A 15,860-nucleotide genomic window follows, 5' to 3' on the forward strand; every position below is an offset into this window, starting at 1 on the left:
GAGAACAGAGGCATTATATCAGTGGAAAAAGTGGTGTAAGCAAGTCCATCTGGGTGGTAAAATTAGCCCGGCTAGTCATTTTTGCTATGAGATTTAAAAGGAGGGTCCCCTGACTGTTCTCACACTACTTTTGCACACCTGTAATTCTAGAATTTACTCCTAATTTACACCAGCGTAACTGAGATCAGAATCAGTTCCAAGGTGTTTTTTAGACCTATAAGCCACTGCAGCAGAATGGTTAAACAATAAATGTATTTCATTTGAAGCCTTAAATTCCAAACTCTTTCTAGGGGTGCCACGTGTCCAGTTTTCGACCAGAACACCTGGTTGAAAAGGGACCCAGCACTGCTGATTATCATTAATGAGCAGGCCATTAAAAGTCTGGTTGGCAGAGATGGCTGGCTCTCTGCTTGGCTCCAAGCAGCTCTCAGAAGCAGCGACATGTCTCTTGGGCTCCTAAGCGCAGGGACACCGGGGTACTCTATTGCTGCCCTGTCCCGTGCGCCGGCTGTGCAGCTTCTATTAGTTGGGAACCTGCATGTGGAGGCAGGGCGTACTGCACAAAGCCATCTGGCTACACATCCACTTAGGAGCAGAGGGCCATGCCGCCACTTCCAGGGTCCCTCAAGGTGATCGCTGCCCCGATCCTGCTCCCCACACTCCAACCCCCCACTCCTCTCTCATGCCCAGGCTTGGAACCCTCTACCAGCACCCAGAATCCCTCCTGGAGCCACTCCCTCCCACACCTCAACCCACTTCCCTAGCCCAGAACCCCTTCCCACACACAATCCCTCACGTCTGGCACCTCTCCAGAACCCACATCGCCAACCCAAAGCCCCTGCCTTAGCCCAGAACCCCCTCCCACACTTCCAAACCCTCGGCTCCACTCAGAGCACCCTCCTGTACCCCTAATATTTCATCACTGGTCCCACCCCAGAGTCCGTACTCCTACCTCCTGCCCCAGAGCCCCCTCTCACACCCTGAGCCCCTCATTTCTGGCCTCACCCTAGAGCCAGCACTCCTGACCCAGAGCCCTCACCTTCTTCCGCACCATGAAAATGGATGAGGGGAAGTGGAGAAAAGCAAGCAGCAGGGAGAGGGGGAATGCAGTGAGTGGGGCTGGGAACTCACAAGAGGTCAGCAGAGGGCGGGGCAAGGGTATTCAGTTCTGTGCCATGAGAACGTTTGCAACCCTAAGACAGCGACTGCCTTTTGTTCTTGGGTTGTACAGCACCTAACACAGTGGGGTCAGGTTCTGTGGTTTAGGGCTCTCAGGAACGACACTAATGCAAACAATAGCAACTTTCAATAGGGGCTGTTTGTGCGCCTTTACCACAAAAGGAAATGCTCAGTTTAAATGACAACTTCGAAGCCGGAAGCCATTCAGTTCACTTACAATAAGTTTCCCTTTTCCTATTATCCAAATTGTAAAATTCTCCAATTTCACAAAACATTTGTTAGTATGTGTTTCAAATGCTGTGTCTTTTTGGTTTTCAGCCAATAAGCAAATCTATGAAATGCCATTCACTTCACTTGAACACTCCTCTCTAATTACCTTGAAGGAGCAAGGATAAGCAAATTCTGCTTAAGACATCGTCCTCATGAGGGGAAGGGTATGTGAAGTAAAGCAACTGGTGGGCATTTTGTCTCAAGCTGAGGGACAATCGCTGCTCCCAGGCCTTGCTTGGGTTTCTGTCCTTGCAATCAGCCAGCAGATGTTAGATATATTTGAAGCACTCTTTTCCTCTCTCCCCACAATCCCTAGACTGCTGTAAACAGACCTCTCAGAGTAGGCTTATTGTGTTGTAATTTGAAATACATCTGGGGATCACCCCATCCCAAAACTACCAACCAAGATTTAGTAATTGTCCATCACAGGCGTGCTATAACAATTACCCAGTAGGAGAGAGTTAGGGTTGGGGTTGTTACACACAGGGATAAAAGATCATTTAATCGTAGCCGAGAGAATAAAACTGGTTGTCAAAAAAAGGTGGGGTGATTATTTAAGTCCAAACAAATGGAACGGGATTCCACTTAAATATATAAATAATAAATAATTAACAGTTCAAATACACATACATACACTGTCACTTAGCAGTAAGTGTAACTAAATATAATCCTTTAAATAAATATTAGGGATGTTAAAATGCATTTATTTAGGTAAATGTGTAACTGCTCAAAATGTCAGTGGTTATACACTTACACATGGGGAGAGGTGGCTCCCGGGGAACCATCTACCCCCCACCCCGACCTCTGTATCAGAGGCCGAAAGAGGTGGCAGGATCTGGTGCTGATAGAGGCAGCATGGAGAGGGGAAAGGGCTGCATGTAACCATGCACATTAACCAATAAGCCCATTCGCTCGCTTGCTCTCAAAATGTTTTTTTATATATATATATATATATATATATATATATATATATATAAACATTTTATCTTGCAGGTTATTTTGTTCAAGGTTCCACTTTCCCCAAATTTCTCACTGGGTGCTAACAACCTGCAGTGAATCTCTCTCTTCAAGATGCCTGCTTGTGGTGGAGGGGAGTGCACATTAGACCAGAACCACGGGATCAGAAAGACCTTTGGGTCTCCTGCTTAGGATGCCTGGGACAACACAACTCAATGATACGAGATGACTGAAACCAATCCTCAGGACCACACCATCAAACATGGACTGATTTGACCAGCCAGCCTTAAAACTAAGGAGACCTTCCCCCACCCCTCATCTGCAGCCTGCCCTGCTCAAAACTCCGTCTCTCTACCATAGGCGTGCACATCACATTTCATTAGGGTGTGCACCCAAAGAATTTTTTTTAAATGTACTTTGACCCCAATTAGCCACACCCCTGATCCCTGTTAACCACGCCCCTGACCCCCATTGGCCACACCTCTGGAGGTAACACTCTCGGGGCAAGATGGACACATGATCAGAAGTAAAAGGTGTCATGTGACACCCCCCCCCCCCAGGACTTTTCCCACCATCCTCCTACCAATAGAGATTAGTTTGAGACTAAACCCCACCAACCCCCCTCATGCAACTATCCTGCAATTGCATTAACCCAATGTGTGTGACATTAACTCGGGGGCAGAGAGGCTGCAGAAAGTATTCCCTCCCATGAGCAGAATGAATTTTGTGTTGAGCACCAGTACTGAGTTCATGTGGCTTGTTTGGATGTGCCACTGAGGCACCCAAGTTATTAATAAATATCTCATAAACCTCTACCTTTTCCCTCTGCTGCCATATCTCCTCCCCTTGCTCCATCAGCTCCCCTGGTGCCTGCTGTGCCCCAACCCCTCACCCTCCTCTGCTGTCCTGACTCCTGCCCTTCTCACTGCCCTCAGCCTTCCTGATACCTGCCCCCCTCCACCAGCCCTTCTCTCCCCCCTGTGCCCACTCCTCCATTAGCCCCACTCTGATCACGTGAGCTACCCCTCCTCATCCCCTCTCCTAACACCTCCCTCTACACACCTGCCCTGCCTCTCACCTGCAGGGGAGGGACCAGCACCAGAGGAGTCTCTGCCCTTCTGCTTCAACCCTAGAATTCCCTGGCACCTGCACCTTCCCTTATCCCTGCACCCTCCTGGTGTCTCCCCCTTCCCTTACTGCCCCTGCCCCCTTTTTCCCTGATTTCCACCCCCTCAGCACTCTCCCCCATTCCCCTCAAGCCCCTCTGTTCTCTCACACATGCCTTGCTCCACCCCCGCCTTCCTCATGCCCACCCCTTCTTTCAAGCCTTCTACCAGCACCACCTCCTCCAACCCCCAATGCCCTTACTCTCCCAGCATCACGCTGTCCCTCCTCCCACTGACACCTCCCCTCCTGCCCTTTTCCTCATTGTCTCCACTTGGCCCCCTGGCATTTGTCTCTCCTCTACCCTGTCCCTTGGTGCCTTCCCCTTTCTTCTCCTGATCTGCCCCCCTCCCCTCAGCACAAGCCCCTTCCTCTCCCACCCCTTCCTCTTATTTTTCCCCACTTTCCCTCCCCTCCCTTACCTTCAGCTTCTGCCTTCCAGCTTGCGGGGCTGGAGTCAGAGTCGGCCCAAGCTACAAGCCAGCCAGGCCCTAGCACGGGGCGCCTCAGGGGCACCGCGCGGTGCTGCCGGGCCAGGTGGGAGCGCCCTCGGGTGCATAAGGGGCGCCACACGGTACTGCTGGGGCAGGTGGGGTGGGGCCCAGGCCGCAAAAATGGCTTGGGCCAGCATCTGTAGTCGGGCCCCAGCTGCTTCTGGAGCTGGGCCGTGCGATTTTAAAGTCTCGGGCCGTGACATCACGCCACACCCCGGCGTTTCCCCTCTCACCTGTTGCGCGACGTTTGAGGACATCACACATGCGCTCTCTCTGCCCCACAGTGCCCTGTAGATGGCCGTGGGGAATTTAAAGTGAAGGGCTGCAGCACCCCGTTATAAATCCCCCTCTTCCTCCAGCAGCCACTAGCCAGCCTGAGACATTAGGGTGTGCCTGGGCACACCCAGCACACCCCGTGTGCACACCTATGCTCTCTACTTACTATTGATTTGTCTCAGTCGCACCCAGTTTCTCTCAGTTTGCTCTCAGACTTTCAGGACCACATTGGTCTGCTTTTGTGTTTCAAACAATCCCCTCTTCTCTGACAACTTAAACTTTCCCTTCATCTCAGGGTAGGGGTCACCTTTCCTCCATAGAAAACTGACAATGCATTCACCTGAACACATTCATAAATGGTGGAGTTCTTTTACCATATTTATACAAAAAGGGATCTCCTGGATGCTAAAGGAGGTAGATTTCCCTGTTCTACTCTTGCCCTAGCCTGCCCCTACTCACGTCTTCTTTTCTGTGTCCTCCTCTTTCGAATGGCACTCCAGGCTAGGTTCACAAATGAACTTACATGCCTAATTGTCACTTTAGATTCTTGAGTCACAGATTTAAGCACCACTGGCATTCGCAACCCCTCTGCTGAGCTGATGTAAAATGCTATAAGCGACTAAATTTTATTCTGAAAAACAGAGATAGTCAACCATTATTTGTCAAGTTCCAAATTTCTTGATCAAGGTCTAGGCAACGTTCAGATTCCAGAGAAGAAAATAATAAAAAATAATGGCAGTAATAAGCACATAAAAGATTTTTATGATCCATTCAAAAACATTTGGTGGTCCAAATTTTGCCCAGGGTTCACCTATTGGACTATCCCTGCCAAGTTTCCTAGGCACTTATATTTCTGCCTGTGTGAATATGTACTGCTGCCTCACTCTAGTTTTATCACTTGGCAAGTTGTTACCAAAACCCTTTTTTGGAGACAAAACCCAGAGAGTGTTCACTCTGCAATGTAACAAAGGTCGTGAACATGCACATTTTGGGCAAAAAAACCTTACACCACTCTGAGGGGCTTTTGTCCCTCCACATCCTGATACTGTTGACTGTCATGCACTGTTTACTATAGTAGCCTTTTTTTCCCCGAATGTACCGAACTCCAGGATGCCCAATAAAGCCACTCTAGCTCACGCTTTGAACTCTGCAGCTCTGCAGCCACGTAAAAGAATTTACACACATACAGTGACAGAGTGCCTCCAACACAGATGCACGTGCTACCAAAACACCCTCTCCCTTCATGTGTCTAAGAAGTCTAATTTCTTAGAAGCACAATCAACATGACTAGACAGAGGGTCCAGCAGAAGAGCTCCAGGATCTATGATATGCAGTGATTTTGAAAAATGTCTTCAATAACTTACTTTTCAATAGTGGTAGAAATGTAGCCGTGTTAGTCTGGTGCAGCTGAAACAAAAAACAGGAGAGTGTAGCACTTTAAAAACTAACAAGATGGTTTAATAGGTGATGAGCTTTCGTGGGCCAGACCCACTTCCTCAGATCAAATACTGGAAGACAATTTGTCACAACCATATATACATACCAAAGGATACAATTAAAAAAAATGAACACATATGGAAAAGACAAATCAAATTTCAGAACAGAAGGGGGATGGGGGGGGGGGAGTGGGTCTGAGGAAGTGGGTCAGGTGATGAGCTTTTGTGGGCCAGACCCACTTCCTCAGACCCACTCCCCCCCCCCATCCTCCTTCTGTTCTGAAATTTGATTTGTCTTTTCCATATGTGTTCATTTTTTTTTAATTGTATCCTTTGGTATGTATATATGGTTGTGACAAATTGTCTTCCAGTATTTGATCTGAGGAAGTGGGTCTGGCCCACGAAAGCTCATCACCTATTAAACCATCTTGTTAGTTTTTAAAGTGCTACACAGTCCTGTTTTTGGTTACTTTTCAATATTTCACACTTAGTTTTTGTGGTCCTGGTTTTTCAGAACAAATGCCCATTAGGCAACATTAGTCTCAGACCAGGAGACTACTCTATGGAGCCTATGTTTGGTATTTGACATACAAACTACAGCTTATATTTAGCCATAGATTTTGGATGAACTATGACCAGATATCTAAGCAGTGTAAGTCCAGTAAGTCTGGAATGGCCCACCACAGTAAAAGCTGTCTGGTAACTAAAGAGACAGATCCAACTGGTTCACGTCCACTATGTGGCTCATCTTATATATATATATATATATATATATAGGAGGATTTAACTCTTTTTTTTCCAAACTGCTGTGCAAAGTTTGATGGAATTTCACAGCGCTGATCTAATATACATATAGTCAGCACCAACTCCCATCTGTTTTAGATTTTCACTGTTGTATGCAGTGCTGTTGTAGCTGTGTTGGTCCCAAGATATTATAGGCACGAGGCAAGCGAGGAAATATTTTTTATTGGACTTACTTCTGTGGTGAGAAAGACAAGCGTTCAAGCTTACACCGAGCTTGTTTCCTTGATCAACAGAAGTTGGTCCAATAAAAGTTATTTTCTCACCAACCTTGTTCTCTGAAATTTTCACCTAGTTTAGGCCCTTATCTTGTAAGGCACAGAGTAGAGTCTCTGTGACTTCAACAGACTCAAACTGTGCCTATGAACTAAACGCCCTCACGTGGGAGAAATATGGCTCCTACTCAATTCAATGGGAGCTGTGCAAGAGGACTGACATAACGTAAAGCTCTCTGATGAAGCACTGTGAAATGTATTCACACAGCAGCAGGAGCTTAAGAATGTTCTGAGCAGTGCATTTTATAAGATGAAGTTTACAGAAAATAACACACACTTACTTTTATGAATATGTGGAATGAATAGATTCACAGAGTTTTTAAGACCACAAGGAGCCATTAGATCACCTACCCTAACTTCCTTTACATCACAAACCATTACATTTCACCTAGTTACCTATTTATTGAGCCCAATAATATGCATTGGCTAACACAGATCTTTCAGACAAATAAAACCAGAGATTCTATCCCTCAGGGCAACCTGTTCTTACTTTGTCCTGGAATTCTTCACTAATTAGGCACACATTATTTTGCCTATACGAGCATTGCTGTCAAATTCTGGGCCAGATTTTCATGCTTATCTAAACTGCAATTGGCTTTACACAATCTAGGGAATTCCTAGGGGGAGGCTGAAGTCAACTTCCATCTCCAAGATACCTCACAGGCCCTTGAAGGTAGGGAAGCTAAGCTAAGGATGTGGGTTTGTGTTTTAATAGTCCCTATCACACAATAGACATGAGCAAGCACTCGAAAAAGAAATAATCTCACACCTGCTATCAACTCTAATAAAACTTTGCTGAAGGATAGGGAGGGAAAGAGGGAGAGGGACTTCAAATATGAACATATGCAGTTTTCCAGTGGAGGAATTGCTTCTTCTTAGGTGTTCATATGTCTCTTAGCACATTTTGGATGCTGCTACCATATAGCAGTACAGAGAAAAGGTAGGTGAGAATATTTTTTAGTGTAGGGGTCTCAAACTCCCGGCCTGGGGGCCAGTCCCGGGTATAGCGATCGTGCAATGTCCCAGGATTTTCAGCAGGCTGGGGGGGCTGTTCATTACCGGCTCCCAAGACCCGCCCCCTTCTTGCTATTGCCCCACTACTTTAGGGATCAGTGGGGGGAGTGGGGCCGGTACAATGAAGTGGCAGCAGTTGATGCCCTCTACACTTCCCGTTCCGGCAGGAGCCACGAGGGAAACAGAGGGAGTGCACCCACCCAGGGCGTTCTGCTTCCCACATGGCTCCTGCTGCCCCAGGGTGTACAGGAGTGGGGGAGGGGGTACTATTGTCACTGCACAGTGCCAGGGCCCCACAGTGACCCCTAAAGTCATGTGTTCAGGGGACTGGTTGTTATGGGGGGGGAGGGTGCGACAATGGCAAGAAGGGACAAGACTTGGGGGGCTGGTAACAGACAGGGCCCCCCTCCCAGCCGGCCAGGAGTCCCAAGCCAGATTACATAATCACTCCAACCTGGACTGGCCCGCCCGCCATGAGTCTGAGACCCTCGTTTTAGTGGATCAACTTCTGTTAGTGAGAGAAACAAGCATCTGAGCTTACACAGAGCTCTTCTCGGGTCAATATGGGAATATCACAGTCCTAGAAGCAATACAATATATAGCTATACAGTAAAAACGTCACCAATTATTTATTCATATTCTTACTGAATAATTGGAAATACACTGTATATTCTTAGCATGACAAGCATGTGGGGAAAAGAAAGACTTGAGCAGAAACAAAAACAAAAGGACTGTATATCGGACAGGTTATCTTATACTCTAGATTATGGCTACTCAACACGTGGCCCGGGCCCTGTTTGTTTGTGGCCCATGGTGTGGTTTGGGTTTACGCAGGGCTCAACATGTGGCCCATGGGTGGGAGCGAGCGAAAACAAATAAGTAGTCAATATAACGGTCTTCTGTTGATATGTGTTTTAGTAGTTAAATTCCTGGGCTGTCATTGCTCATTAAAAGTGCTGCCATATGAGTGGAAATCGGGTATATATTCCATTTTAACACCACCAGCAGAACTGACTTAAATGGGGCCTGGCCTGTGTGTTGTGTAGTCTTTCCTTAACCTTTGTATTCATGCTCGTCGGTGTGAAAGATGCTATTTGCATCTATTTGCATGTATATGCAACCACACTTAAGATGTGGCCTCCAAGACTTCCAGAGTTGAGTAGCCTTGAACAACATATTCAAACAAGTTGAAACAAAAAATACACTAACATATTTAATTCAGGCAAAGAGCCCAGTTCTGCAAACTACATTAATCAACACTTGCTCATATGTATAAGTTATCCCATTAGCTTCAGAGTAAGAAAATGACAAAATAACTCTGCTTCTGTTAAAACAGTCTAGCTACTTAATAAGCACATGCTTAAGCCCCGTATTTTATCAGTATCTAAAGGAACATTATTTCAAGGAAGACAATTAGTTTTATCCAACTCTTCCATCTGGAGCCTGCTTCTGCAATTTTTCTTTACACAGAACTCCCATTAGCCTGAGCTAGAGTTACATGCAAAAAATGACTGGTGTGGAATTAGACTCTCCAGGCTCAGGAACTAGATTTGTAAGATGAAAGTGGTCATTACTTAAGATCTAATTTTAAATTCTCTCTCCTCCTCCCCAACACATGTACTGCTTTTCCAGATTTGAAAATCAATTTAAAGATTGCTCAGAAAGAGGCAGATATTAGTAACAGTGAACTCATTTATACTGAATTGGACTTATCACACGAACTACTGACAATTTTTCAATCTTTAATTGTGAGGATTCGATACATCTTTTTATGGATCCTGTCCAATGTGCTTTTACATTTCTCAATGAACGGTGTTTATCTGACTTATTTATTAATTACTTACTAATTACAAGTGTCCCTCAGGTCTGACTCATTTTTGATGAAGGAATGAGGAGACAGACACACTCATAAGACATATAAAGAGAAACAAAAGTGTTTCTGTGGGCTAGGGCACTGATTCCCAACCTGTGGTCCGCGGACCCTGGGGGTCCGCGACAGTATTGTAGGGGGTTTGACAGAAAGCTTAGGAAAGGAAAGGGAAAGAAAAGTAAGGATTGGGCCCACCATGGGACTGGGACTTTCCGCCAGGTGGTTCTTGCGCAAGACTCACCATTTGCTGCTGCACGCCTGCTGCCTTCCTGCCACCAGCTATGCTGCTGTTTATGCTCCAGACCTCTACCCCTCCAAGTCCTGCGGTGGGCCCGATCCTTACTTTTCTTTTCTTTCCTTTTCTTTTTTTTCCTCCCTCAGGGACCTGTGTCCAGGCAAGGGAGGAGTGCCAGGGCAGGAGCTGCCTTTGGCCATAAGAGCCCCCCTCGCCATATCCTCCATGAATGGGCAGTGGATGGAGGATATGGGAGTTGAGAAAGCAGGGTGGGCCAAGGGACATGATGGCCGCCGCTTCCCTCTGCTCCCCTGGGAGGGGTCCATAAAACTTTTAACAGATTGAAAAGGGGGGGTCCATATGCTTGAAAAGGTTGAGAAACCACTGGACCAGGCCAAGCAAATGCTGACTATTTTTGGGGAGGGAAGAATGGAAAGGAAGAATTTCTAACATTACCAGCACACACAGGTAACACCTTGTGTGTGTCTCAAATCCGTCACGACACTGTCAGTCTCAAATTTCTCCTTTACGTTTTCAGCAACAAAACAGGAATAACCATTAAAAGCTAGAAAAAAAAATCCAGCCCGCAGATACTATAAATGTCACTGTCTCCATAAGGATATAGAATCTGGACAAGCACATGAAGCATAATCACATATTTTCAAACCACTTAAATAGAACATGCCCAAGGGCATGCTATAGAGGAGCCAGCATTTTCAGCAGCAGGTAACAGATGCAGTTTCCTTTCCAGGAATCACAGAATCCAAGTTTATGTGAATTCTAATATATCAGTTTGCTGCCAAGCTCAATGTTGTAAGAAATGGGCATGTTGATTTCTTTAGTTTAAAGGCAATTTTGCTTGGCTTGGTAGGGGATCAGAGCCTTTCAAGAAGACTCCTTTAGCATTCTTACTTTTTATAAAGTGTTGTTTTGAGAGGCTGTAACATTGGCAATTGCCTGTATCATTCATATTTAATTTTGTCTTTTCCCTTACCACTTCATTTCTAGTCACACTTTAGTGTTCTGATCATGAAAAAACCCAAAGGCTGAAAAATGCCTTCTTTCTAATGTGGCTACCCTAAATTTCAAAACCTCTCTGAACAGCAGCATTCCTAACCATGTGTGTCACAGGACGATGACCTATGAACCAGTTACTACAATGGTAAGCCCTGACCCAACATGTCTTTGCCATTTTGAATTTTTCATTTTGTTTCCAAACCATTTGAAGTGTCTGTGGCTACTGTGTTTTCCCCCGCTGTCTCAGCCATGGATAAAGGAATAAGCGACTAAGTATTTTAATTAGGGAAAGTATTATATTTCAAAGAGAAAACAGGCCTCAATTCTGTTTGGCAGACAAAAATTAGAAATTCAGTGTCAGATAATGCCATGAAGGCAGCAGCTCAATTTGGGAATGATGAGGAATTACACAAAGGGAGGCTGGGATGTTTGAGTGGTGATCTTCCCTCTGTGCAGGGCAAGCTCTGCAACTCTATTTAGAATGGAGGAGAGGGGCGAAAATCCAGTTTTCTGGAGGATAGGGTTGCCAGGTGTCTGGCTTTGAACCGGACAGTCCAGTATTTGAGCTTTCTGTTCATGACACAAATTGAGAAAATATAAATGAGAAAATACAAATGTCCGGTATTTTCTAAATAAGATGTAATGTTGATTGTGATGTAATGTCAAGTGCATCCCGTATTTCTGTTGAAACCATCTGGTGACCCTAATGGAAGGTTAGGGCATGGGCAAACTAGAAGGAAGAACACACTGACTACAGAGGTTACTGAACCAGTGTGCGTGACTTTAGCACCGTGGCCACCAACCGGTCAATCGCGAGGCCTCGACCAGTCGATCGCGAGGCGTTCGGGCACCCCCACCCCCATTCTCTCCCCACCCCCGAAAAGCCCCACTACCTACCTCCAGCAGAGTGCCGGCTTCCAACAGGGTGGACGGAAGTCCTGCCTGCAGGGGTTCTGGAAGTGTGCTGGCTGCTTCCCTCCTACAGCTCTGTGGCATGCTGGGCGTGCTGCGGGATGGGGCGTCAGCCCCGGAGGAGGAGTGCAGTGGCTTCCCTGCATCGCAGGAGGGGCAAGTTGAGCACAGAGCTTTCCCTGAGCTGCAGGAGCGGCGGTCAGCCCCAAGGTTTGGCCCTGGGGCAGGCGCCTGCGGGGGTTTGGCTGCTCCGCGGGATGGGTTTTTGGCTCTGGGGCAGGCACCCACAGGGGTTTGGCTGCTCCACGGGATGCACGCGCCAGCTCCCGAGGAGGCATGTGCCGGCTTCCCTCCGGGGGGGGGGGGGGGGGGAGAGAATCCTGGAAGGAGGCGGGTGAAGGGGACTCTGCCCCCATTGCCCCCTGTTCCCTCTCCACTCTTCCATCTCCCCTCTCCCCAGCCGCAGGAACCTGTCCCCACTAGCACCCTGTCCCCTGCCCTCCTGGCACCCTCTCCTCACTCCCCTGTACCCTCTCCCCACTTCCCAGCCTCAGAAACCTGTCCCCACTGCAGAGGCGTAGTGAGGGTGTTTTGCGCCCAGGAGCAAAGGCCAAATTTGTGCCCCCCCCAATCATTTTTTACTGTGGATCTGTTATTTCTAACTCAGCAGTTAGGTGGAACAGCTATTGATGAGAGAGAGTGAGCGCACGAGAGAGAATAGAAGTATTGACTGCTCTATGTGTGTATTACCAATAAATATGGCATTTTGCCTTTTCCCCAAAAAAGATCCCATGTAGTACTTTTAAGTACAACACAACTATCCCTGCCCCAGAGACAGCCCCCCCAGTATCCCCCGTTCCAAAGGCACTCACCCCCTTCCCCTGAGCCAGCCTCCCCCCGCAGTGCTCCCCATCCCAATACACTCACCTCACCCCTGCCCCAAAGCCAGCCCCCCCATGCACTCCCTCCTCTTGCACCCAGAGCAAGGCACCCCCAGTGCAGGGAGGAGCACACTCAATCAAATCCTTCCCCCCCCCCACAGCCAGGCATGGAGGAACGTACCCTTCTTCAGAGCACTGCTCCTCCCACCCAGCTGGCTGCTTTTGGCTTGCACTTTGGAGAGAGCCGGCGCCGGCAGCTCGCAAGAGCAGCGTGCGCGCCGCTCGGTCCCACACCAATCCGGCGCCACCCTAGCATGGTGCCTGAGGACAACTGCCCCCCCTACCCCTCCTTCGCTACGCCTCTGCCCCACTGGCACCCTGTCCCCTGCCCTCCCGGCACCCTGTTCCCTCTCCCCACTCCCCAGTCCCCTCTCCCCAGCCTCAGAAACCTGTCCCCACTGGCACCCTGTCCTCTGCCGAAGCACCCACTAGCACCCTTCCCCAGTACTATGTCCCCTACTCCCACCAACACAGTTGGGGCCCACATTAGTGAAGCTTGGGGGGAGGGGGGTTGGAGGAGGGTTTTTTGGCATCTCACTTGTGTGGCCCCAACTGACTTTTCTGTGGGTCAGTGACCACTGACTCAAAATAGGTTCCCTGCCCTTCTCAGAAATAAAGGCAGTGCAGAAATTTTGTGTTTGACACAGTATTTTATTTGAAAATAAAGCCTGGCCAACAAACCCCAATTGGGGCCAAGCTCACATCTGGCCACAGCATCATGACAGTCTTGTACTTCCCTTTCCCCCAGACCCTACATCTGAGCCTATCATACACTGGAACCCCCTGCTCTGAGCCCCTTACATACCCCAACCCAAATTCCTGAACCCTCACATCCAGAAGTCTGTGGCTTACTTAATACTCTAACCCTACATCTGACCCCAACACTCCCCGAGCCAGCGTTCCCTTATCCACCTCCTCCTGCATCCAGATTTCCTCCCAGAGCTTTCACCTCTCACCCCTTCCCACACACAAATCCCTCATTCCCACCCCGGAGCCTACACATCCTGTCTCAACCCAGCGAGGGTACGGCTAGACTGCAGGAGTTTTTCAGGATTCTGGAGATGTCCCAGAAAAACTCTTCTGCATCCAGGGATGGGTTTGTTCTTCCACTTCTTTTATTGGAAGAGCAAACATGATCTTTTGGTCACCCCTATATTCCTCTTTCCAAAAGAAGGGGGTTTTCTGACATTTGGTCAAGTCTAGACAGGCCAAATGTTAGAAAAACTTCTTCCTACAGAAGAATTGGGAAAAAAGCAGCAATGTAAGGATTGGAGATAGCGAGTGATGGAGAGGAGGAGAATAGAGAGGGCGGGGCTTCAAGAAAGGAGCGAGGCAGTAGATCTTGGCTTGTTCTGTCATTTAAAAAGTGATCTTGAGTGTAAAAAGGTTGGAGACCACTGCCTTAGCACATAGGGTGGGATAGGCTAGTGAAAGCACCTCGCAGTCTCACAAACAAATGCCTAGCAAATTAGGCAACTAAGCCAGGTACAACCCTCAACCTCATCCTGAGAGGTAAATTTCCAGGGCCTATTATAGTATTAGTGTTTGTTTTGCAGATGTATCATGCTCTGTCAATCATTTACTTGAGAGATATTAGATAAAAGTTACAAAGTATCACAAAGTTAAGAGGGCTTATTGGGTTGATGTTTTCGGTTCAGCCCATTTAAAGATTATGCTATAAATAAGAAAGCAGTTATAGAAATAGAGTAGAGAGGTAAAAAAACATTGCCACTGGATAAATACAAAATATCACAAAAATGAAACTTACCTTTACTTCTCTCTTGGTGGTATTAAATCTGGGCCAGATAGCCACTTCAGTATTACTGACTGGTTCAGCAGCTTTGGATATGATTCATTATGGGCTTTTTCACTAGGGATGTTATACAGGCAGTCCCCGACTTACGCGGATCCGACTTACATCGGATCCGCACTTACGAACGGAGCTTTCTCGCCCCGGAAGTCGGGGCGAGAAAGCCCCGTTCGTAAGCTGCTCCAGTGCCCCTGGTCTGCTGGAGACCGTCTCCAGCAGACCAGGGGCACCGGGCGGGTTCCCGCGCTTCTGAGGCTTTGCCAGAGCAAAGCCTCGGAAGCGCGGGAACCGCTGCTGCTGCCACTTGGGTGCCGGTGCCTGTGGTCTGCTGGGGACCGTCCCCAGCAGACCACAGGCACCGGGACCCAAGCGGCAGCAGCGGGCAGGTTCCCGCGCTTCTGAGGCTTTGCCAGAGCAAAGCCTCAGAGGCGCGGGGAACCGCCGCTGCTGCCGCTCCAGTCTGGGTGCCTGTGGTCTGCTGGGGACGGTCCCCAGCAGACCACAGGCACCCTGACTGAAGCCGCAGCCGTGGGGGGGTCCCGCGCCTCTGAGGCTTTGCCAGAGCAAAGCCTCAGAGGCGCGGGGAACCGCCGCTGCTGCTGCTTCAGTCAAAGCGGCAGCAGCGGCGGTTCCCCGCGCCTCTGAGGCTTTGCTCTGGCAAAGCCTCAGAGGCGCGGGACCCCCCCGCGGCTGCGGCTTCAGTCAGGGTGCCTGTGGTCTGCTGGGGACGTCCCCAGCAGACCACAGGCACCCAGACTGGAGCGGCAGCAGCGGCGGTTCCCCGCGCCTCTGAGGCTTTGCTCTGGCAAAGCCTCAGAGGCGCGGGACCCCCCGCGGCTGCGGCTTCAGTCCGGGTGCCTGTGGTCTGCTGGGGGCCGTCCCCAGCAGACCACAGGCACCCAGACTGAAGCCGCAGCCGTGGCGGGGTCCCTGCCTCTGAGGCTTTGCCAGAGCAAAGCCTCAGAGGCGCGGCACCCCGCTGCCGCTGCGGCTCTTCTCCCCGTGTCCCTGGTCTGCTGGGGGGGGGGCGCAGCTAGTGTGCCCCCCCCCCTGCAGACCAGGCTTTTGTTTTGGACTCTGGGGCAGAGCAGCTGGGGCGCTGCCGATTGGTCCTGCAGCGCCCGTGGGCACTACTGGACCAACCCGGCAGCACCCCAGCTACTCTGCCCCAGGTCCTGATTCAGCCGCTGCTGGTCAGTTTCAGCAGCG

At 49.0% G+C, this 15,860-nt stretch overlaps 1 protein-coding gene across 4 annotated transcripts in view; it reads right to left on the bottom strand.

Annotated features, from left to right (window-relative positions):
• ST6GAL2 (ST6 beta-galactoside alpha-2,6-sialyltransferase 2) overlaps positions 1-15,860 on the bottom strand; it is a 316,318-nt gene that overhangs the window by 37,783 nt on the left and 262,675 nt on the right. The gene's annotated exons all lie outside the window — the stretch shown is intronic.

The sequence above is a fragment of the Pelodiscus sinensis genome, chromosome 1 (genome assembly GCF_052426305.1).
Source record: "Pelodiscus sinensis isolate ZL-2025 chromosome 1, ASM5242630v1, whole genome shotgun sequence".
NCBI classification, from domain to species: Eukaryota; Metazoa; Chordata; order Testudines; family Trionychidae; genus Pelodiscus; species Pelodiscus sinensis.